Source organism: Anopheles arabiensis, chromosome 2 (assembly GCF_016920715.1).
Source record: "Anopheles arabiensis isolate DONGOLA chromosome 2, AaraD3, whole genome shotgun sequence".
Classification (NCBI taxonomy): Eukaryota; Metazoa; Arthropoda; class Insecta; order Diptera; family Culicidae; genus Anopheles; species Anopheles arabiensis.
The window spans coordinates 105,491,932-105,511,224 of NC_053517.1; the positions used below are offsets into that span (position 1 = coordinate 105,491,932).

Below are 19,293 nucleotides of genomic sequence, written 5' to 3' on the forward strand. Positions count from 1 at the left end.
ATGACGATACGTACACTTAATCCAGTTCCTATCAAAACATAGTTCAATGCCTTCCAGCGTGTTCAACATGTTGAGCATAATTAACAGAAGAGTTATGGCGCCCTAAACCACATGCTCTCCACTCAACTATTTAGCATAAACATATACGTCGTACGCTTGAAATTAACTGTTTATGATTTTTCATTGAAAATAACCGAACATCCCTACAAACCTCCGTCGCGATCGCTGCTCCCTGTCTTCGCTGTCTCCTGCCAGTGGGCACTGGCAGCAATTATCAGCGCCAAATCGTGGGAGCGTAAAACTGAACCTTCCCATATGGAAACAGTAAGTTGGCGCTGCTTCATCCCCAAACAGACAGGCGTACTCACACACATTGTGGGACTCGAAAACGCATTCGTTCGCGGCTCTGGCGCACACACACACACATCATGTTGCTTGTGTTGGCGGGTGTTGATATGTTTCCCCGTGCAGCTATAAATATTTTTTCTGCAACCTCTCCACCACAACATTGTATCATAAGATGTCGAAAATGTTCGCTCGTCGCCCCCTTTGCTCCCGTCTGTCCATCTACTGTTTTACTTGGCTGGCTTGGCTGTTTCGCTATTACTTTCTTCCTTTGCGGATTGGTTTTACTACGCCTGCCTGCAGCAACACACCACGTGGCGTACCGTGCATTGCGTAGCGATCGTGCGGGTGCATCGACTGCGTTACTGCGTACGCACATACACACACACACATTGGACACGTGATGTAGGGAGAGGGAAAGGAACGATGAGAGGATGGAATAAAATATTTATCCTTTTGTAGCGTGCGCCAAAATTGGTAAACGCGCCGACACGGGTTTGTTTCGCGCACTCGAGATTTTGTACGCCGCCCGGTTTCCTACCAAGCGGCAGTGGGGGAGATTTAAAAGGGTGGGACAACGGCTACATGTGCACGGTTGTTTTGATGCTGTGGCGCATAGCATAGTTTAGGTTCTTCCGCGAACCCTGTTTCGGTTCCCGTACCTCCCCAACCGGCTTGTGGGTGTTGTTGTTGTGGTTTACCCTCTGTGCTAACGGCACTCAACGGAGCCAATGTTGCAATGCGAACGGATACCCCAGCACACGGACAGTTGCGACCTGTTTTACGCGAGCTTGGATCCTCCTTTTGCGTACGCGAGTTCACGTTCCACTCGCTTTCTGAAACAATACGGACGGCATTGGTGGTCAATGTTGTTAGCATCGGGCCGTCGTGAATTTGGCCAACTAGAGAACAATCGGTTTGATTTTCGTTTTCGGGCGGAAATATTATGTGTGTATTTTGTATTATTACTTATCACCCTCTGACGATCATTTCAATCGTGTTTGATGGTGTTTTATGACATTCAAATTGTAGTAAGTGTCTGAAAATAGCGCTTTGTGTGCTGTAATTTAGCAATTGAATTCATAGGCTTAGTCAGATTTGCTTAAAGTTATAATTGTTGTATATTTTATATTGAAGTTTGACAGCTAAAATCGTAATGACATCTTAATTTTATCACAGTTAGGATATTAAACATGGTGGCTTGCGGTCTCGACTAATCTACGTCATATTATTTAACGAATTTGCTACAAATCAACTCCAATTTGGATATTTTTTCAAAAGTAATAAACAAAAACATAGCTTTGTAGGTATTGCTTCGTGCCGAATATTTCTCACTGGTTTTTCACATCAATCTGATCAATTTCATTTCCATTACAAAACTAATTATTAATTTCTTCAGCATGATTTTCAATACTTCAACGGTCAACGGGTGATGAGATCCGGCTGCAAAACTCCGCTAGAAAAATGATGAAATAGACCCATGAAGTGTTGAAAATCATGCTAAAGAAATTCAACATTATTATGATCAAAATTGAAATATCAGAAACTTCCTGCACGCAGCAAATACGTGGTTTTTCAAGCCAATCTCCAATGTATAAATCATTATTCACTGCTTGCAAGATGTTTTTCAAAAGTGACATCTTTGTTATATTTGCATCGCAATGCAATTTCAATTCTTCCACATGATTTTCAACACATCACAACGAACTGTCAACCTCAGTATGTCTGTTTCAACTGTCAAACCAGCTTGTGATGTGTTGAAAATAATGTGAAAGAACTGAAAAATATAAGTTCAAGTAAGTCTAGTCCTCTTCTTCTTCTTCTTTGACTCAACAACCGTTGTCGGTCAAGGCCTGCCTGTACCACTAGTGGGCTTTGGCTTTCAGTGACTAATTGATTTCCCCCCATAGCAGGATAGTCAATCCTACGTATGGCGGCACGGTCTATTTGGGGATCGAACCCATGACGGGCATGTTGTTAAGTCGTACGAGTTGACGACTGTACTACGAGACCGGCCAAGTCTAGCCCTACAACACAAAAAAAAACATCAAATACATTCAGAGCATCGCAAGTCAACGCGCCTAAACCCGCTTCCACTTGTTAACCATTTCGCCCATCGCCAACTCTCCACATCAGTCTCCTCTAGACCACTTTACAGGCAATGGTGGCCACTACTTGGCGCCTGTTACGCGCGCACGTGTGCGTGTGTGTGCATCGGCAAGCTACGCAATCGAAAACAGGCCTTTTTCTGCCTGCCGGTACTGGACCCGGACCAAACATTGTGCACGGTCGTGCACGGTCAGCGTTGTGCGTTGCCGGAGCATCGTGATCTAAATTTGGTGACTACGGGTCCTCAGTACGGGGCCCTGCCGGCCGAGGGCTTTGATCTTTGCAGCCCGTTTTGCATAAGCGCATAAACGTGCGCCGCACAAACTGACAAGCGCGTCCCGTGCGCGTACGTTTGCGCTTAAATCCTCCCATTTTTTTGCCAAGACACCGTGTTCAAATCGCTCCGCTGGGGGGGTTCGTTCTAGCCGAATTTGGCAATGGTACCGCCGCCACCGTGCACCGTGTCCCCACCACCGTGTGCATTTCGGAGCATCTCGTTTGCAGCCCGAAGGCACCGGGCAGCAGATTATTTGCATTACAAAATGTGAGCATTCGAGTGCGTTCGAGTCGGTTGCAACTGATAGAGCGAACGACGCTAAGGGCGCAAAGGATAAACGTACAAAGAGTAATCTCTGTTAGTGCGCCAAAGGTTGCATCAAACACATGCAAATAGCTCATGAATCACGCATTCCATTCGCTCACGTACGTCGCACTGGACCTGCTCGGTACTCGGCTGTACTGAGCCTATATTTTTGGAACGTCTGCGGGCTTAGTCACCCCGGCGGCGCTAAACCCACCCGGTGCCCACGTAATTAGCCGTGATTAATAGTCGATGAATCATCATTGACCGAGACACACTGCCGAAGAAGGGCGCTTTTGGTGGCAGAACATTGAATTGCAATTGCTCATGGGAGCCGGAATAGATGGAAGCTGTTTAGATTTCGGCCCACCAGCAAAAGGTGTAACGATGGGAAGAGGCGTTAATGTTAACTGTCCTTTACAGACTGGTTGGTTTGAAGCAGATATAATCGCTTTCTTCCAAATAGTGGACGGTTTCCTTCCTCATTGAATAGAGCCGGAACAAAATTCCCTCCAAAGTGCCCTCTTCTTCAAGACAACCCGTCAAACACCTAGCGCCTCCATGAGGGAAACGAACATGGACGTCATGTCGTTGGCATTTAAAATCAGTGCGATAGAAGCGTTACAACCGTGTAAATACAATGTTTCTCTCCCTACATTTCCTCAAAATCGAATAATTATTTTCCTTCGGCAGCAGATTGGGAACGTTTTCCACGAACTTCGAATTTCGGTCAATAAATTCGTACATCACAGGGTTACCCCTCGATCACCATCACACCTTTAAACAACACACGAGCAGTGTGCCAACAGGCTCAACGCACTACAGCCGAACGGTTGGATTGGAAATAGTAACGATTTCAGCCGAAATCAAGCCCCCATAATCCAGTAAGTTTCGGCACAACCTCTTGCGAAATCTCTCCACGCACGTAATAAATAAAGCTCGGCAAGAAGTCGGGTGGACGCAGCGCAAGGATAAGTAGGCAAATAGGTATTTATTTACCTTTCTACCCCTTTTTGCGTTTTTTTTTTGCTTCAACGCCAGCATCTTGTTCAGCCATTATTTTCGCAAATGTTGCCCCTTATTTTGCTCTTTTCCCCCAATCGGCGCAGCGTTTTGGCACGCCATCCGGGCCAAGTGTCGATCGGTTCCGCAGGGCGTGTGAGGCCCATCCGAAAGGGATGCAAAAACACACACACATGCACAGCCTTTTACTCCCGCTTCTCGCTGCAAAATTATACACCCCTCAGGTCTAGGAGCCGATCTTTGCAACGGGCACGAGAACGCACCGTTTTACGCCCGCTGGCGTAGAGTGTCGATCGCGCACGCTGCGGAAAGTGTAAACAAATGCCGCCCGGTTCGCTCGGGTCATTCCACGGCTCGCGCACTGGCGCCAACGGTGCCAAACCGGAATCTCTGGCGTCTCCCGGCGGGCTGGGGAGTGCGGGAAAATTCCGCACGCACTCATCGCAGGTCGGTTAGCGGATGTGTGTGCGTGTGTGCAAAAAAAGGAAGGATAGAGCGAAAAAATCGCGGCGAGGAAATCAAAACAAACCGACCGACCGGTGAGAAGAAGAGGCGTTGGATTGTGTGGGGGAAGCTAAGAAAACGTCTACCATCTCTCCCATCAAGCCAACATCAAAACGATCTCGTTTGCGGTTTATGCGCCATGCTAACGGAGGGGGGAGGGGAACTAGAAGGGAATATCGGGAAACGAAAGCAATAGTGTTTGCAATTGCCAGCCCTGTCCATTATCAAGCGTGTGCCGGTGGCGCCTTTCGGGGCAAACATTAGCGCCTCTTTATGCTGCTGTTTCACCACCTCCTGTTGTCTGCGTGTTTATACGCATATTGCTTAGAATAGCAATAAAATTTTGCAACCTTATTGTTGTCGGTTTGCAAAGCAGTGGGGGGTAGGTGGATGTAGGAAGCATATTGGGAAGCTATCGAAAGAAGAAAAAAGAGACATTGGGAATTATTTGATGCATTTTCTTCACAAATGTTGATCATATTAATAGACAATTATATTTGAGTTTAACACTCATTTCAGTTGCTCAAATTTTAACCATGCATTATGCAAACCACAAGCTGCTTACAAACTCAACACAAAGCTATTAGGAACGGAGTCATCTTTCACCCGAACCTACTAACTTTCGCACAAACAATGCTGTCCGAGATTATGTGTATGTTGTCCGAGATCTTAAAAGAAGCAGTAAACTCTAGCGGCCAGAAATTGCTGGCAGGATGCGCTGCGTAATGAGATCTTTGCACGGTTGAACTAGAAATAGTCTGCGGCCCCCTTCGAGAGAGGCAGCATTTACCTGTCTTTCCCTTGCGGGACAGAGAAGATGACCCATGCACTGTTGTTCTCTACACCAATTCACCACCATACCGTTTGACCTACCACGGGTGACGTGCGCGATCTACTTTTGCCTTCTTAAAACCGCACTAGACATGACAGTGAGTCAGTAAAGTTCGGCCGAGCAAAATGTAAACATATGAACGGTTTGTGCGCCTTTCTTTTCAGCTGCTGCTGCTCGTCGTGCCCGTTCCCCCGGGTGCGGTTTGCACGGATGGGTAAGTCATGCGGTGGATGATTCGCAAAACTCAACATCCCCAAAGGTAAACGAACATTAAGAACGGGAGCACAGCCAGTACCATGGCCATCATTACGGGGCGGAAAAATGGGCAACAACTTAAACCCGAGAGCGGATCGGAAAATGAAGCGATTAAGGCACGGCGAGACAGCAAACAAAACAGTGATGGGAGAAGGGTGCAAGAGAGAGAGAGCAAAAGAGAAATACAAATACACATAAACACACACACACACATGTCGTTTGTGTACGGGCACGCACACGAACAGGTAGGAAAAATCTGTTGCAAGCGAAGCGTCACCGAAAGAAATGGTGAGATCGTAAATATTTCGTCAAAATAAATTTGTCATTAAGCTGTCTTTGGCTGCAAGTTCAGAATTTCAAAACAGCCGCACGGTGGAGGGGACACACGGGGTAAGAATGGGGATGGGCAATGAAGAAGAGCACAACACAACAAGAAGGGCGATGAGAATTGCATACGCAGACAGATGGAAGAAAGGAAATTATGAAAACAAAAGCGAAAAGAGGTTTCAACCAATAAAATGTTAGTAAATTATCTTTTTTGAAAAACACACACATAATGGAATATGAATATTAACAATTAAAAATAAATATTTATAAAAAATGTGATAATTGTTACACAAAAATGGAGAACAAAATCCCATAACAACGGTCCCATCGGGCGAACAGCAAATAAGACTAACAACTAATGACACCAAACTCTTCCTCACGCTTCGTTCTGTTCCAACCGAACCCTAAGCATACTCCCAAACAATCACTTAAAAACTCGCCACTGCCTTGGTTACCATTTTAGTGCCTTAATAATGTCCTGTCCTTTCTCTCTCTCTACCCCCACTAATAACTCCTCCCAAAGCTGCCAAACTACGACGACAGGCTAGTTGTGCATCGCAGTATCGCCGGCTGAGTCACCGGCCGATCAGGGCCGTCTTGATCGGTCCGGTTTGGACGTTTTCTGAATGAAAAATTCTCAAATTACAAAACCACCCGACCACAAGTGTGGGTGGCAGCCGATGATGATGATGGGAAAGAAGAACACACGCAGCTCAGCTCAGCGCGCATCGCCGATGTTACGAAACGCAAACGAGAGGCACACACAAAAATAATGAAATCGTTAAGATTTGCAAACGGTGGAGTCGCGCAGGTCCGAAAACACTGCCGACTGCCGCTTATATATTGCTCATTCAATGCCTTGCTGGCGGCACACGGTTAGCGCAAAGCAAAACGGTGGCCAATAGAGCAGGAGAGGATGGTGGTGGGTTGCAAAGAATAAGAATATTAAAAAAGAACAGCGTCTGCACGCATTGCATGTGCGCATCGGTGCGACCGCCAGACTGGCCCGCTCGGAGATCGCCCCCGCCCCACTACACAGAGCTGCATCGGATCCTCTAACCCCCCCCCTCCCCCTTCTCTCCGCCCTGGTCTCTTTCTCGCTATCTCGCACACCACTCGAGGACAAACTTATGACGCTTATAATTCAGCGAGAAATTTATTGCAAGCGCGCTCCAAATCAGGTGCATGCGCCGTGCACCGTCCGTGGGATTCTGTGCCGGCGTCACGAACCGAAGAATGGAGCTGGAGATATGGACACGACGGATGGATGGAGTGCAACGACGAGTGCAACCGTGAATTCGTAAGTGGTGCCCGCTACGGTCCACGCTTTAGTGAGCAGGCCAGCTTAACTAGATTAACTAATTCGGCTGCGTCTTCCTACCGACCCGGGGGCGCATTAAAATGCGCTAATGGAAAATGGTCTGCAGCAAAAATCTTAAAGCAGCATGACTTAAAAGAAGATTGTTTTTCACAAACTTAACGGCGGCCGTCTTCAATCCTGGGAAAAAGAAAAGCACCTCCCGCGCTTGCACAAATGGCCATTCGTTCTGGGAAGGCAGGTTTTGCCTGGACGAGCATCATGAAGTGCAGATTGAAGTGGATGAGACGCAAATTTGGAGGATTTATGATGCAGCAATGTGTTTAAAAAAAACGGGGGCTAAACAAGGTCATAACCATTTAAGTCAGTGAATCGTAGCAATATGTGTGCATGCATACAGCGAAAGGTATCTTTGAACAGAGCTGATGGTGGATAGAAAACGAAATATTAAATTCAATTAGAGTGGGGACGGAGTAGATGCACCAAATTGTGTGAACTTCCTTGACACTGGCCCAACCTATGTATGATCAGGTGTAATTATAAGTCTCTTAATAATACTGAAGATAATACGTTTAGGTGTTTGTATTAGTGATGTGCTCTCTAGTGCATGCCTACGACTTTGATTCGTCTACGATTATTTGGTTTGTCAGATTCTGGCCTCGGCCAAATCGGAAACACTAGTACCACCCCGAGTCGGATTCGTCAGGAGTCGGAGTCTCCGTCCGAAATCGAATTTACTTGCGGAGACTCTGACTTCGGATGACTTCGACTCCGGACGACTACGACTCCGAAAGACTCCTACTCCGGAAGACTCGTACTCCGGACAACTCCAACTCTGGACGACTCCAACTCCGAAGGACTCCAACTCCGGACGATTCCGGACAGCTTCGGATAATGCTGGTCAGGCTTAGTTTCCAGAGTCGGTTACGAAACTTTTGGAGACGGATAGGAGTCGAATTTTGCTAATCTTATTCCTGCGTATTCCATGGCATTCTTACTGGTACAATTCAAATGATAAATGGTATCTCTTTTACTCTACATAAGTATGCCAGGACCTTCATGTTTTATGATTACCAAAGTTTTTGGAATTCGTCAGCTGCGATGTATTCCTCAATCTTCTCGCTTAATGAGTATGATCTATTATTTTCGTCGGGTAGAAGCATATGATCTTGCTACTATTGTGCAGGGATTCAACCGATAGACTTCTTCAGCAGGTCAGGCTCACAGTACAGTCTGATATGTAAATAAATAGAAAAAATGGAGAGCATTGAGTTCATTAGATTTGTTTGAAACATACAGTTGGATCATACGGTGATGGTCGCAAGATCACTTTTTTCGGTTATAAGATACAACTTAATGCCTCTGGAAATAGGTACAGCTGTTTCTAGAAAGTAATCTCTTACAGCTACGATATATGAAAAGCCAAACCTATTAGACCAATATTAAAGTAAAGAGCAAAGAAACAATTAGAATCAACACCCCATCAGTTATGCTTAGCTTCGAGCGCTATCCAACAACAGCGCTGTCCAGAAACCTCAAATCTGTTCTTGAAGGCCACTTGAACCACTTGATGCTTAACGACGATAAGTTCCGCTCTGGATTATCACACTCTTGAACCCAATCATCAGCTCGCCTCTCCTATCCTTCTCTCTCACTTTCCCTGTGGATTGGACAAGCTGCTGCAGTCTTCTAACGTGTTATCAATTTGTTCCGATTTGCCACTTCAACACCAAGAGTAGCCGTTCATTTCATTCCTCCTTTCAGCGCATTTTCGATGTTTCCGATATCCTCAACTCTGCTCCTCTGTTCGCGCTCCTCTGCTCCGTTTGCCACCAGATCGTTTCGTTCCGTTCAAATTGTGTGGTCGTCGTCCACGCTGTAGTCTGTTTCCGCCTCGATGAGCGGGCACGGGGCTGCATGCGTATGCGCCGTCGCGCAAAACTTCTAGCTCTATTTTCTTCTGAAGTGTAGAAACAGAGTACAGAAAGGAGAACGGGGGAAGGGAAGGCACAGGGCCAGGTGGGGCATTAGTAGTTTGGTGGTTTGGACGCCCGGTGTCATGGACTACAGGACACACAAACATACACATAGGCGCGAGCGAGCGCGCGCGCGTGAAGCGCTTTACTTTGCTTTCCTCACATCAAAACTGGCGAGTCACTGGCAAAGGGGGGGAGGGGGACCCCGCCAGTCTCGTCTGTGGCGCACAGGAGCGCGTGCTCCAGCTCTCCGTTCCAGCTGGCCGGGCACGCTTCACCTTGTGTTCGTTTCGGTCGCGTTTTGTTTGCTGCCCGGCAGTTTGTATGTCCGCGCTCGAATTGGCCGCTTTTCGGAAGCCGCTGATGGATGACCCGGCGTGGAATAAGAAATGAAAGACTGGTGCGAAGAGATAGATAAAAGGCCAAATAGAAGAAAAAACCGCCCAAGCACGCACATACACAGACAAAGTGCATCTAACCGATCGACCACGATTAGAAGTGTGCTGGGAAACTGCTAAGGATAGATGGCGACCAAATGGTGATGGTTTCTGACGGATTTAGGGGTTAATTGTTACTCGGGAGCAATACTCTCCGCTCTGAAATAATTCTTAATAATAAGCAAAGTACATAAAAATATCTCAATGTTTGATTGATGTGGGAAAGCATTTAAAACGTCCTCATGGTTACTAAGTTCGATGAATTATACGTCCTCGGATCGATAGCTACCAAAGTGTGGTTTACATTCATACATAATTCATACAAAATGAGACAAATACATTTGTTGCGTTCAAACTTATAAACGCCTAATTAGCCTAATTAGGCTTGGTTTTAAAATGATTGTTTTTCTTCTATTAGTAAACTATCCGCAGCGCACAAATCGAGGCAGCACGCCGCTTATTTGCTTGCTCTAGAGCAAATGTTAAGTTTGTTTTAGTAGAAGAAGCAAAAACGAAGCGAATTCTTAAGATTTTCCTCACCCACCGCCACCACCGCGGTACACCAGCCGAAGCGGAACATGTGGAATGCGGCGCGTGCTTCACCGTCTCCACCGAGGCCCCGGGACAGATCATACCATCGGTAAGCGCTCGGTGAGCAAGTGTGAGCGCGTGGATCATCATCGCCAGCGAAGAGAGCAAAGATTGACCCACCACGGAACTCAGCGGAAAACTATTCTCCCGCAGAAGAAAAATGGGACTCTGAAGCGAAAAAAAGAAAAGTTCCTTTCCTTCTCTTCCTCTTCACAGTCGTCTAAGAGAGTGTGTGTGTGTGTTTTTTTGTTGTTGTTTTACTCTCAATTAGTAACTCTCCTTCTCTTAAACGCTCTCTCGAATTTTCCTCACCCGCTATATGAGCGATGAGCGGTCGCTCAGCTCACCCTTCCACGACGGGGGTTTTGCTCGGATGGAGAGCGCTTCCGAGTGAGTGCGCTGCTCGCGCGCGCGCTTAGCCCTTGTGGGGAGGGAGGCGTCGCGGGTGCCCAAAAACTCGGCCCAACAGCAGCAGCAGCAGCACAGTTTTCTGCGAATTCGAGTTTTTCCGATTCAGTTTCATTTTGTGCGTCGAGCTGCTCGCAGGTCCCGTGGAACACGCGGATGCAAGCACACACCGCAAGTGGTACCGCAAACACCGTGTCCTCTCGTTACCCCCCATGTGGTAGCCCTCCCTCGTTCGTCTCGTTCGTGACAAGTAGAAGCAAACGGAAAACGGCAAGGAGCAGCGAAACGTTCGAGTTCCACCGCCGGGCAGCGTGTGTTGTACCTGCCGGACAGCACAAGTGACAGTTTTAGAGAAGTGAGTTAGAAGTGAAAAGAAGCAAACACAAAATACACAAAAAAACAGTACCTACACATATATGTTTCTACGGTAAATTAAAGTTTCGCATATTGTGTGGTTTTGATTGGGTTATTTTTTTCTTCTTTGTGTCTGAGTGTGTGAACCAAGTGGAGCATGTGAAAAATCGGCTTCAAAATCGTGCGTGCAGCACACGCTTCACTATAACGACCAGAAGCTGGCACACGTTTCACCCCTTCTGGCTGTTTCATTAGGTTGCCCCCGAAAAAAAAAAAACGTAAAACGTGTCAAAACAGAAAATGAAAAGAAGTAATCTATTTACAGAAAAATAAAATACGAGTGTAAATTGAGTGATCATACGAAACGGGGGGCCGCGCGCGCGTTAGTGTGCATGTGTGTGTGCATGTGTGTCTGTGTGGCCGTTGCAAAACGTGGAATGAAGCAATGAAAACGAAAGGCGGTTTATGACAGATCGAGATCGAGGCCACACAGTAGCAGTACGTTGCGTTTAGGGGAAATGGTTTGCCGAATTTACCATTTATCTGTCCAGCAGTGCGTTGTGTGTATGTGTGCATGTATGTGTGTGTGTATGTGTGTGAAGAGTGTCTAGGTCCAACCGAACCCGATAATAACCCGATGGACAGAGCATTAGTTTGGAGCTAATGTACTTCCTATCAAACAATAACGCGCTTCCTTTCTCACTCGATCGTACGTTTGCTCTAGTTATTACATGCTGTCTGTGTCTGTGTGTGTATATGTGTGTGAAGTAAGTGTTAAACATAATTTTAATATCTCACCCTTTTTTATATCCCTTTTGCCCCTTTCTTCCCCAACCATATTAAACTCTTGCATCGACACACCGTGGGACGGACCGTGGGTTTCCGAAGTTTCGATGCCTCCAGTAAAAGTGATCGTTTCCGGGTTGGCGCTTCCCGGGAGCGGAACAACTCGCACCGATCATCGGAAACGAATGAGGGAAAGGAACAGACATGCATAAAAAAATAAAGGAACCGCGTCAGCACACACACACACATACCCACGGGCATGGAACGGCGGCGGGTGGTGCGCGCCTTTGATGCCTTGTGATTATTTATTTAATTATTCACTTACTTCACTGCCCGTCCGTCTTGTGCGCATCTTTTCCGCACGTACAGGTGTGCGTTGCAGGTGAGGGTGTATTGTGTGTGTGTGCGTGCGTGGTACTTAATTCTTGCTTGTACGCTCCTTAATCAGTGGACGATTCTCCGATCCCTGTGGATTACTTTCCCGTTTATTTCCCGTACAAGCTCCGTTCATGGCTGTTCGGTTCTTTTCTTTCCGGTAGCCGTTCCGGAACTGTGTGTGCGTGTGTGTGTGTGTGTGGATCGATCTGCCTCGCGAGAGCGTAAGGGTAATTATATAATTTTCAAGTTCATCTATCTAAACCGTAACCTAACGCACGCCGGTGCTACGTATGCTTACACCAATTCTTTGAGGTTCTCGTTGGTACGGCTACCTCTCACTGCATCATGTGCCTCCGACAGAAACACCGTTCATTTTCCTCATGTTTCGGGCGACGGTTGCGTGCTGCATAAAGCCAATGAAAAACCCGCTGGCCGCAAAATTCACGATCTGTAAGAGTTTGAACACACAAGATCGTGCGTTGTAAGAGGTTTTCCATAAATTCTCAGTAGGGAGATGTGAAGAAACACTGGGGAAACACATCCGCTAGACGAGCTTTGACCTTGCTTCACGCTTTTCTATGTTGATAAAAATTGGTTCTATGGTGTAATGGTACACGATTTCTCTTTTATATGTTGGACGGCTAATCTCTAGCATGGATGAAGTAACTGATCGCTCTATCTTCGGTTGGCCTTACGTTGATCGAATGCTGCATTGTTAGCAAACAACTGAAATAAAAATCATTTTTAATTTTAATTTCCGCGATTCCAAAATATTACAAAATACAATCAAATTCAACTAATGTTCTATATTGCAGAATTATCTTAATAGTTCGCTAACCGTCTTTGATAGAGATCATAAATTAGCAGAGCGAGCATTTGTTGGACAAAGTTGTGCTTGTTAAATGGTCACATAACAATGTTTTTATTATTTCCTTAAAAGCCGTGTTTGAGAGAGTGAATATTACAAATGTATCTCCTCCGGCTCTGGTAGAGATTTTACCACAAACCTACCGTGTCGTTGCATCGTACGTTAACCGCTGTACTGTAAGGTCAACGCAGCAGCGAGCGTTCTAAAACAGATATGCTTATTGTGCGGTGTGAAACGATCTTGATCAAAAAATGTGTGTGTGTGTGTGTGTGCTGTTGAACCGTTTGTTGCATGAACTGTTTGTTCGTATGACGTAGAGTGCACAGATTAGTATATACATTTTTCGATTGCCTTTTGTATTTCATGTAAATATATAATATTTAAAACTTGTTTTAAGTTTAAGCAAGTACAAATTTGTTTGGGATATTAATGGCAATAAGGGAACGTAAATTCGGCACTGAAAATTGTGCTCTTTAAACATTATTGCCAGATACTTATTACTTGTTTATTATCGTTCATTTCCTCTTCAAAAAAGCACGAGCATTCAATTGAGCACAATATTTTATTATCAGTTTTTTGCTTGACTCTATGCTCATGTGTTTCAATTAATTATTGGGTGGAGATATCATTGAACGAGCATGCAAACAACGCGCCCGGTAACTACTGCTCGGTAATTCATACTCTGCTCACATTGCCCATTTGCCAATATATCGATATCAATCCGGCTGATCTGGGCAGTTCCGGGCAGTTCTATTTTTCTGCTCTCCTATTTCGCTCTCCCCTCTCTCTCTTTCTCCCTCCTCCTCCTAGCCAAACCAATTTGGGTTCGTTTCCTTTTATTTTACACCACCGGCGGCTCCACACGGATCGATCACTATCGATCGGTTGAGTTGCGTCCTCTTCTTCTTTCACCTCCATCCAGTCGTTATTGGCCATCAAATTTGGACGGTAACATGACGTATGCTTGTTGGGAGTTGATGGTGTGAGGGAGAGGGTGTATAAGGGGGCCGAGCCCACCGGCGATAATTATTCAATAAAGCATTTCGCGCGCGCGGGTTCGTGTTCCGGGGGCAGTGCGCGCCGCATAAAAGCCGCGCAAAGCGCGAATCACCTCTACGCGCCACCACACACACACACACGCCAAAAAACTCGCACACCCGAGGAGTCTATTTTCGGTTACAATTATCCGTGTTTGCTTTCGTCTGGCAAATTGATTTATTTACTTCCTTTTCGCCCTACTCTGCCGCAGTGCAAGCAGCCAAAGCCATCCTGCTGCTGCTGCTGCTGGGAAAGACGATTTCGCGAGATCAACGTGTGAAGATTCGCGGAAGGAACTACAACCAGTGTGTGTACTTGTGTGTGAGTGTGTGCGAAAAAGGAGGAAAAGGGGGTGAATGCACACACACACACACACACGCGAAGAATTAGACTGAGGGTTGATGTGTGTTAGAGCGCGCACACGTTCGCTCGCCGGCTTCTAATAATTTCACGCCTTACGGGCAGCGCCACACGGTTCGCGCATTCGTGCGTGCGTGCGCGCCGCTGTGTGTGTGTGTGCCCGATGATGCGCTGCCACGCTGGGGGGGAGCAGGAACTAGTGCTCCAACTGTAGTGCGCATACACACATACATCCATGAGGATTATGCGCGACCGAAACGCCACCCCAAAACTCCACACACATCGGCGGTCGCGCGTTGAAGGGGCAAGACAGCACACGTTCGGGCTGTGTCTGTGTGTCTCATTGGCGGCGATATGCCCTGAGACGCATCCCCTGGGAGGGAGGATCATAAGGAAAGGGTGGTGCTAGTGGTGCTGGTGGTGGCAGGACGCACTAGCATAAGGCGAAAGATGCTGAACTCCGTGATGTCTGAGAAATGTAAATATAGATCGCGGGTGCACGGCGAAAAGCGGGAGAAAAATCATCTCTGGCCGATGCGCCCCGTAAAGCATTTTTCCCGGAGCGGTTCAGCGGCCTGCAACACATTTCCATCACAGCGATGGCAGCGTGAAAAAGACACTCCCGAGGGGAGGGGGGGAAGACGATCGACACGAAGAACGAGCTAACGGAGTGAGGAAAATGTGTGTCTGAGATTGATATTTTGGGTAATTCGTTTATTTCTTTTTTGCTTTTAGTGTTGCGGTTTTTTCATCGGGCAGTTGGAGGAATCACAACTGAGAAAATGTTCCTTGTCCCTTTCCTCCCCCCCCCCCCCCCACCAATAGTTAAAAGTCGCAGTTTGTCATTTCAATTTGTCCGAACGGACGCGAAGCGTTCGGGTGTGCCTTGTTTGTCAGGTTATAATTAATGATAATTTGGACCAGAGCGAACCCAATGGACATTCGCAGCGCGGAAAGCACGCGCATTATTGTGAAGCAATTTAAATTGACTTGTTTTATGCGGCCACTCACTCCGACTGGACACATCGGACGGCTTACGTCCGTGTAATATACCAATCAATCAGCCTTGAAAGTTATATACACTTCGTGGAAATTAAGGGAAATAAACAAGCGGCCGAGGGGGATCATAACTTACACGCGGTGGTAGATTGCCTAGCCAACTTCCTCCACTGGCCTTAAGCGCATTAATTATTCATCACCCTACTGCTACCTGGGTTCGGCATGCAAGCGTTCGACAAGAACCACCCGGAGGAACGGCGTACGTTTACAATGTGCCTGAGGTGCTGCGTTGAATCACACCGTGCGAACGATCAAGGCTCTAACGTGTCGTTGCAAGGTTGGAAATTAAACATAGGAAAGCAAAGAATCGGCCAAAATGATGGAAACATGGGATGAAAACAGACAACATTCAACGATATTTCATCAATCGATAACTTTCCTTCAATAAGAAGTTACTTGAAACATGTATGTTTGAGCTGATGGATGTAAAGAAACTAAACAGCGAAGATATCTCCTGCAAAGCACTGCTTGCTTCTATTTTACATAACGAGAAATGCCCGTGTGAGTTACCTGCCATCCTCATCCATTCACCTGTAGTGAGTGGACGTAGTCGAATCGAGCTGTATACTGACGAGACAGGTAACTCTTCGTTTGGTTGCTGGCCGGTTGCTGGCCTTCAAATTTTCATCGCCGACTACCGTGCGGTTGCGATGATCACCCAGCATCCCCGTTTGTCCAACCATAGGGTCAGAGAAAGAGTGAGAGATCTAAAATTCGAAAAAAACGTACCATCCGTCCAAAAAACAAACCGTCCAACTCCAAAGGCAAACCAACCCGCCGCCGGGGGTTACGCTGAGGAGCTCGCGAATCTGAAACGCGTGCGCGCGCGCGCGTTTAAGCCTTCATGTTGCGTGCCGTGCCCTCGTTGCCCGGTGCCCGCTGCGTACGCCAAAGCAAGGGAAGCCAATACGCGAACAAATCGGGCAGCAAAAAAAAAAAACATGTAAAAAAAAGCAACATCTACTGTCTCTTCGTCATCTCTCAGCCGAAGATTCGGGTGCTCTCCCTCGCCGACGAGTTCGTGGCAAGGTGCTGCGCTTTTGGGGCAATGATTTATCTTTCGGACGATCGTTCGCGGAGAGTGTGCAAGAGTCGTGCACTGTGCGGTACGGAACAAGTGTTTTTTTTCGAACTGTTGGAGCTGTTCGTTTGTTTGGTTTTTGCACCACAAATTGCAATAAATCACTCAAAAACAGGGGTGTGCAGGAACAGGAAGAAGCTTCGAGAGCGATCATCAGGTTTTTTTGCTTACTCTAAGTCAATCGGTTGTATGAAAGTTATCTTCTTAACATTTCACCTCTTCAGCACTACCTGTCGCTGATTTGACTGTCCATTTCCTTCTCCTTGTGATGCGTCCCTAAATCGTGATCCTTTAAAGGTTGCATTGGTGAAGGTTTTCCCAGCTCGTCGTTTAGTCTACCGCAATACTGCTGCATTAATGTGATTTAATGTTTGTGTGTATGTATGTTGTGTGTTTGTCTGTGTGTCTCTGTGTGGGATGTTCGCGTCGCTCGTTTGCTCGTCCTCGTTGGTGGAAATAAAAATAAACGTCAAATCAACGCGCAGCCACGAAGCTGTCACTACTACCTCGCGCAAGTGAACGAGAACACGCCGCGCGCGTAAAGCAGAAAGTGTTGGTGCGTGCGTGATTAGCGATTTCATCGCATTGAAAAGAAAAGCATTAAAATACACACACTCACACACACACGCGCGCATACATAGAGATAGGAAGAAAGGACGAGAAGGCAGTGGGCACGAGCAAATGAAATGATGGAAAGAAACGCCAGTGCATTAGACTCAAGTGTCAAACGATGTTTGGTGGGGATTAGTGCTGTTGATAGCGAGAGAAAGAGAGCGATAGAGTGACAGTGAGTTTTTTAACAAGACCGTAGTACAAGGACAAGTGATGTACTGTTGTGGAGTATCTGTTTAGTGTTTAATCGAGAAAACATTATTTAGTATAATTTTATAAGCAATTGACATCCCAAGAATTGATTGCCAGTGACTGAGAGACTCTCTGTTATGAAAAATCCTAATTTGTTCTCCATATTTTCCTTACAGTTGATAATTCTAATAGAATAACAGTTTGTCAAGTGACGTTTTGTTTGAGAAAGCGAAAAGAATTGTGATTGTGCTTTAGAATTGATCAACCGACGAGTTCCGACGAGAAGTTGTGAATTGTATCAAGTGCGCCAGTGTGAATCTCGAGCCAACTGACGATCCTCCAACCCCATCCAACAACCCTTTAGAAGCGATCCAAGTGGAGCTACCGGTGGAAACAACACCGTGAAAATAAAGCAAACGTAAGTTATCACCCAAACCACGGCTAGCATAACATTTGCATTGTAAAAGATTCTTGTAATAGGTTAAACATAATCAAGCAAGAAATCAATTTCTCTCTGTTACTTGCGTCCTTTGCGTCCATTCTTTCTCGCTTCCCCTGCCACAGCTCCCGCCATGGTAGGAAAGGCAAAGGAGCGCGTGAGTAAAAGTGCATTAAAAACTATTCTCTCGATCGGTGGTGAAAATAGAACTTTTTTCATGCGTTACTGTTCGCTGCCACCGCGGCCGAGTGGCCGAGTTTCCTCTGTTGCGGTGTGCGGGCAAAAATAAAGTTCAGCAGCATAAAGGCAAACAGACAGACAGACAACAACAATAGCAACCCCTCATTGCGCAGACGATCCGTCTCCTTGAAGATCGGACCCTGTCGGGCTGATTGATCGACGATCATCATCATCATCATCACGCATCAGCACCCAGGCGAGAGAAACATAGGGGTGAAAATCACCTACGCTTCGCTCAAACACATTCACAGAGACAGACACAACAGACCACTTGCATTAGCGGTAGTCTGGTGGATTGCAATTTAGATCGAACCACCATCAGCACCACCTGGGATGGGTTTGCGGGTGGCTAAAATCCGTTTGCCATTTGTTCTTCGACTTTGAGTTATTTTTAAGCAATTGATATCGAAACCCGTTTTGGCTAAACGCACACCCACACATATACACTGCTGCTCGTCTTCCTCCCTCTTTTCTTCTGTTTGCTCTTTTCGTCTTGAATTTTGTTGCACCGTTACTGCTTGCTGATGAGAGAGGACCAGACAACGCAACGCGACAGAGGCGGCGTACGGCGATGATTTCATTGCACTTGTGCAGCTGCAACGCATTACACACAGTGCAGTGCATTCATTGCACACCAACACACACACACACACACACACACACACACACACACACACACACACACACCCATCGGATTAACATTCACGTTACAGCTGCGTGACGCGTAGGAAGAAGCAGTAGAAGCAGGAAAGGATGGTAACGCGGTAGTAAAATCTAGCCGAGAGCTCAAGAACGCCCGTCACACCATTGCCTCACAAAACCCCCAATGGGCTGCATTTTTGGTTCAACAACTTGGTCGGGCGAAGAAAAGCCTAGCCGGCGACAAGCCGGCGATCGAGACCAGCGGAAGATTTCCCTTTTTTCCGGCCGTGTCGTGTCGGCACGGGCGATGCGTTGCGTGACGATCGCAAGCGACGAAAAAGAAGCGACTTCTCACAACGGAAGAGAAGTTAGGCGAGGGGATGAGCCAGAGACAGACAACGAGAGGGGTTAATTTCCGATGGACACTTTTGGAAACGCCGGGAGTACGGTGCGGAATGACACGAGAGCAAGGGAAAGTGGGTAGCAAGGGGTGTAAAATTAAGCAGACACACACGGGAGAGCACGACGGCACCGGCCAA

General features: G+C 46.7%; 1 protein-coding gene across 10 annotated transcripts in view; it reads left to right on the forward strand.

Annotated features, from left to right (window-relative positions):
• The window catches only part of LOC120896827 (protein vein-like), a 108,723-nt gene that overhangs the window by 46,493 nt on the left and 42,937 nt on the right, over positions 1-19,293 (forward strand). For 3 of the 10 annotated variants that reach the window (XR_005738466.1, XM_040301282.1, XM_040301285.1), the window contains exon 2: positions 17,610-17,851. The exons of 1 other annotated variant lie outside the window; for it this stretch is intronic. The gene's annotated coding sequence lies outside the window, so the exon portion shown is untranslated. Of the gene's footprint in view, positions 1-10,630; positions 11,133-11,221; positions 11,827-16,671; positions 16,787-17,308; positions 17,417-17,609; positions 17,852-19,293 lie in introns of those variants that run through there. 6 more of the 10 variants (XM_040301283.1, XM_040301284.1, XM_040301287.1 and 3 more) reach the window with 6 other exon arrangements.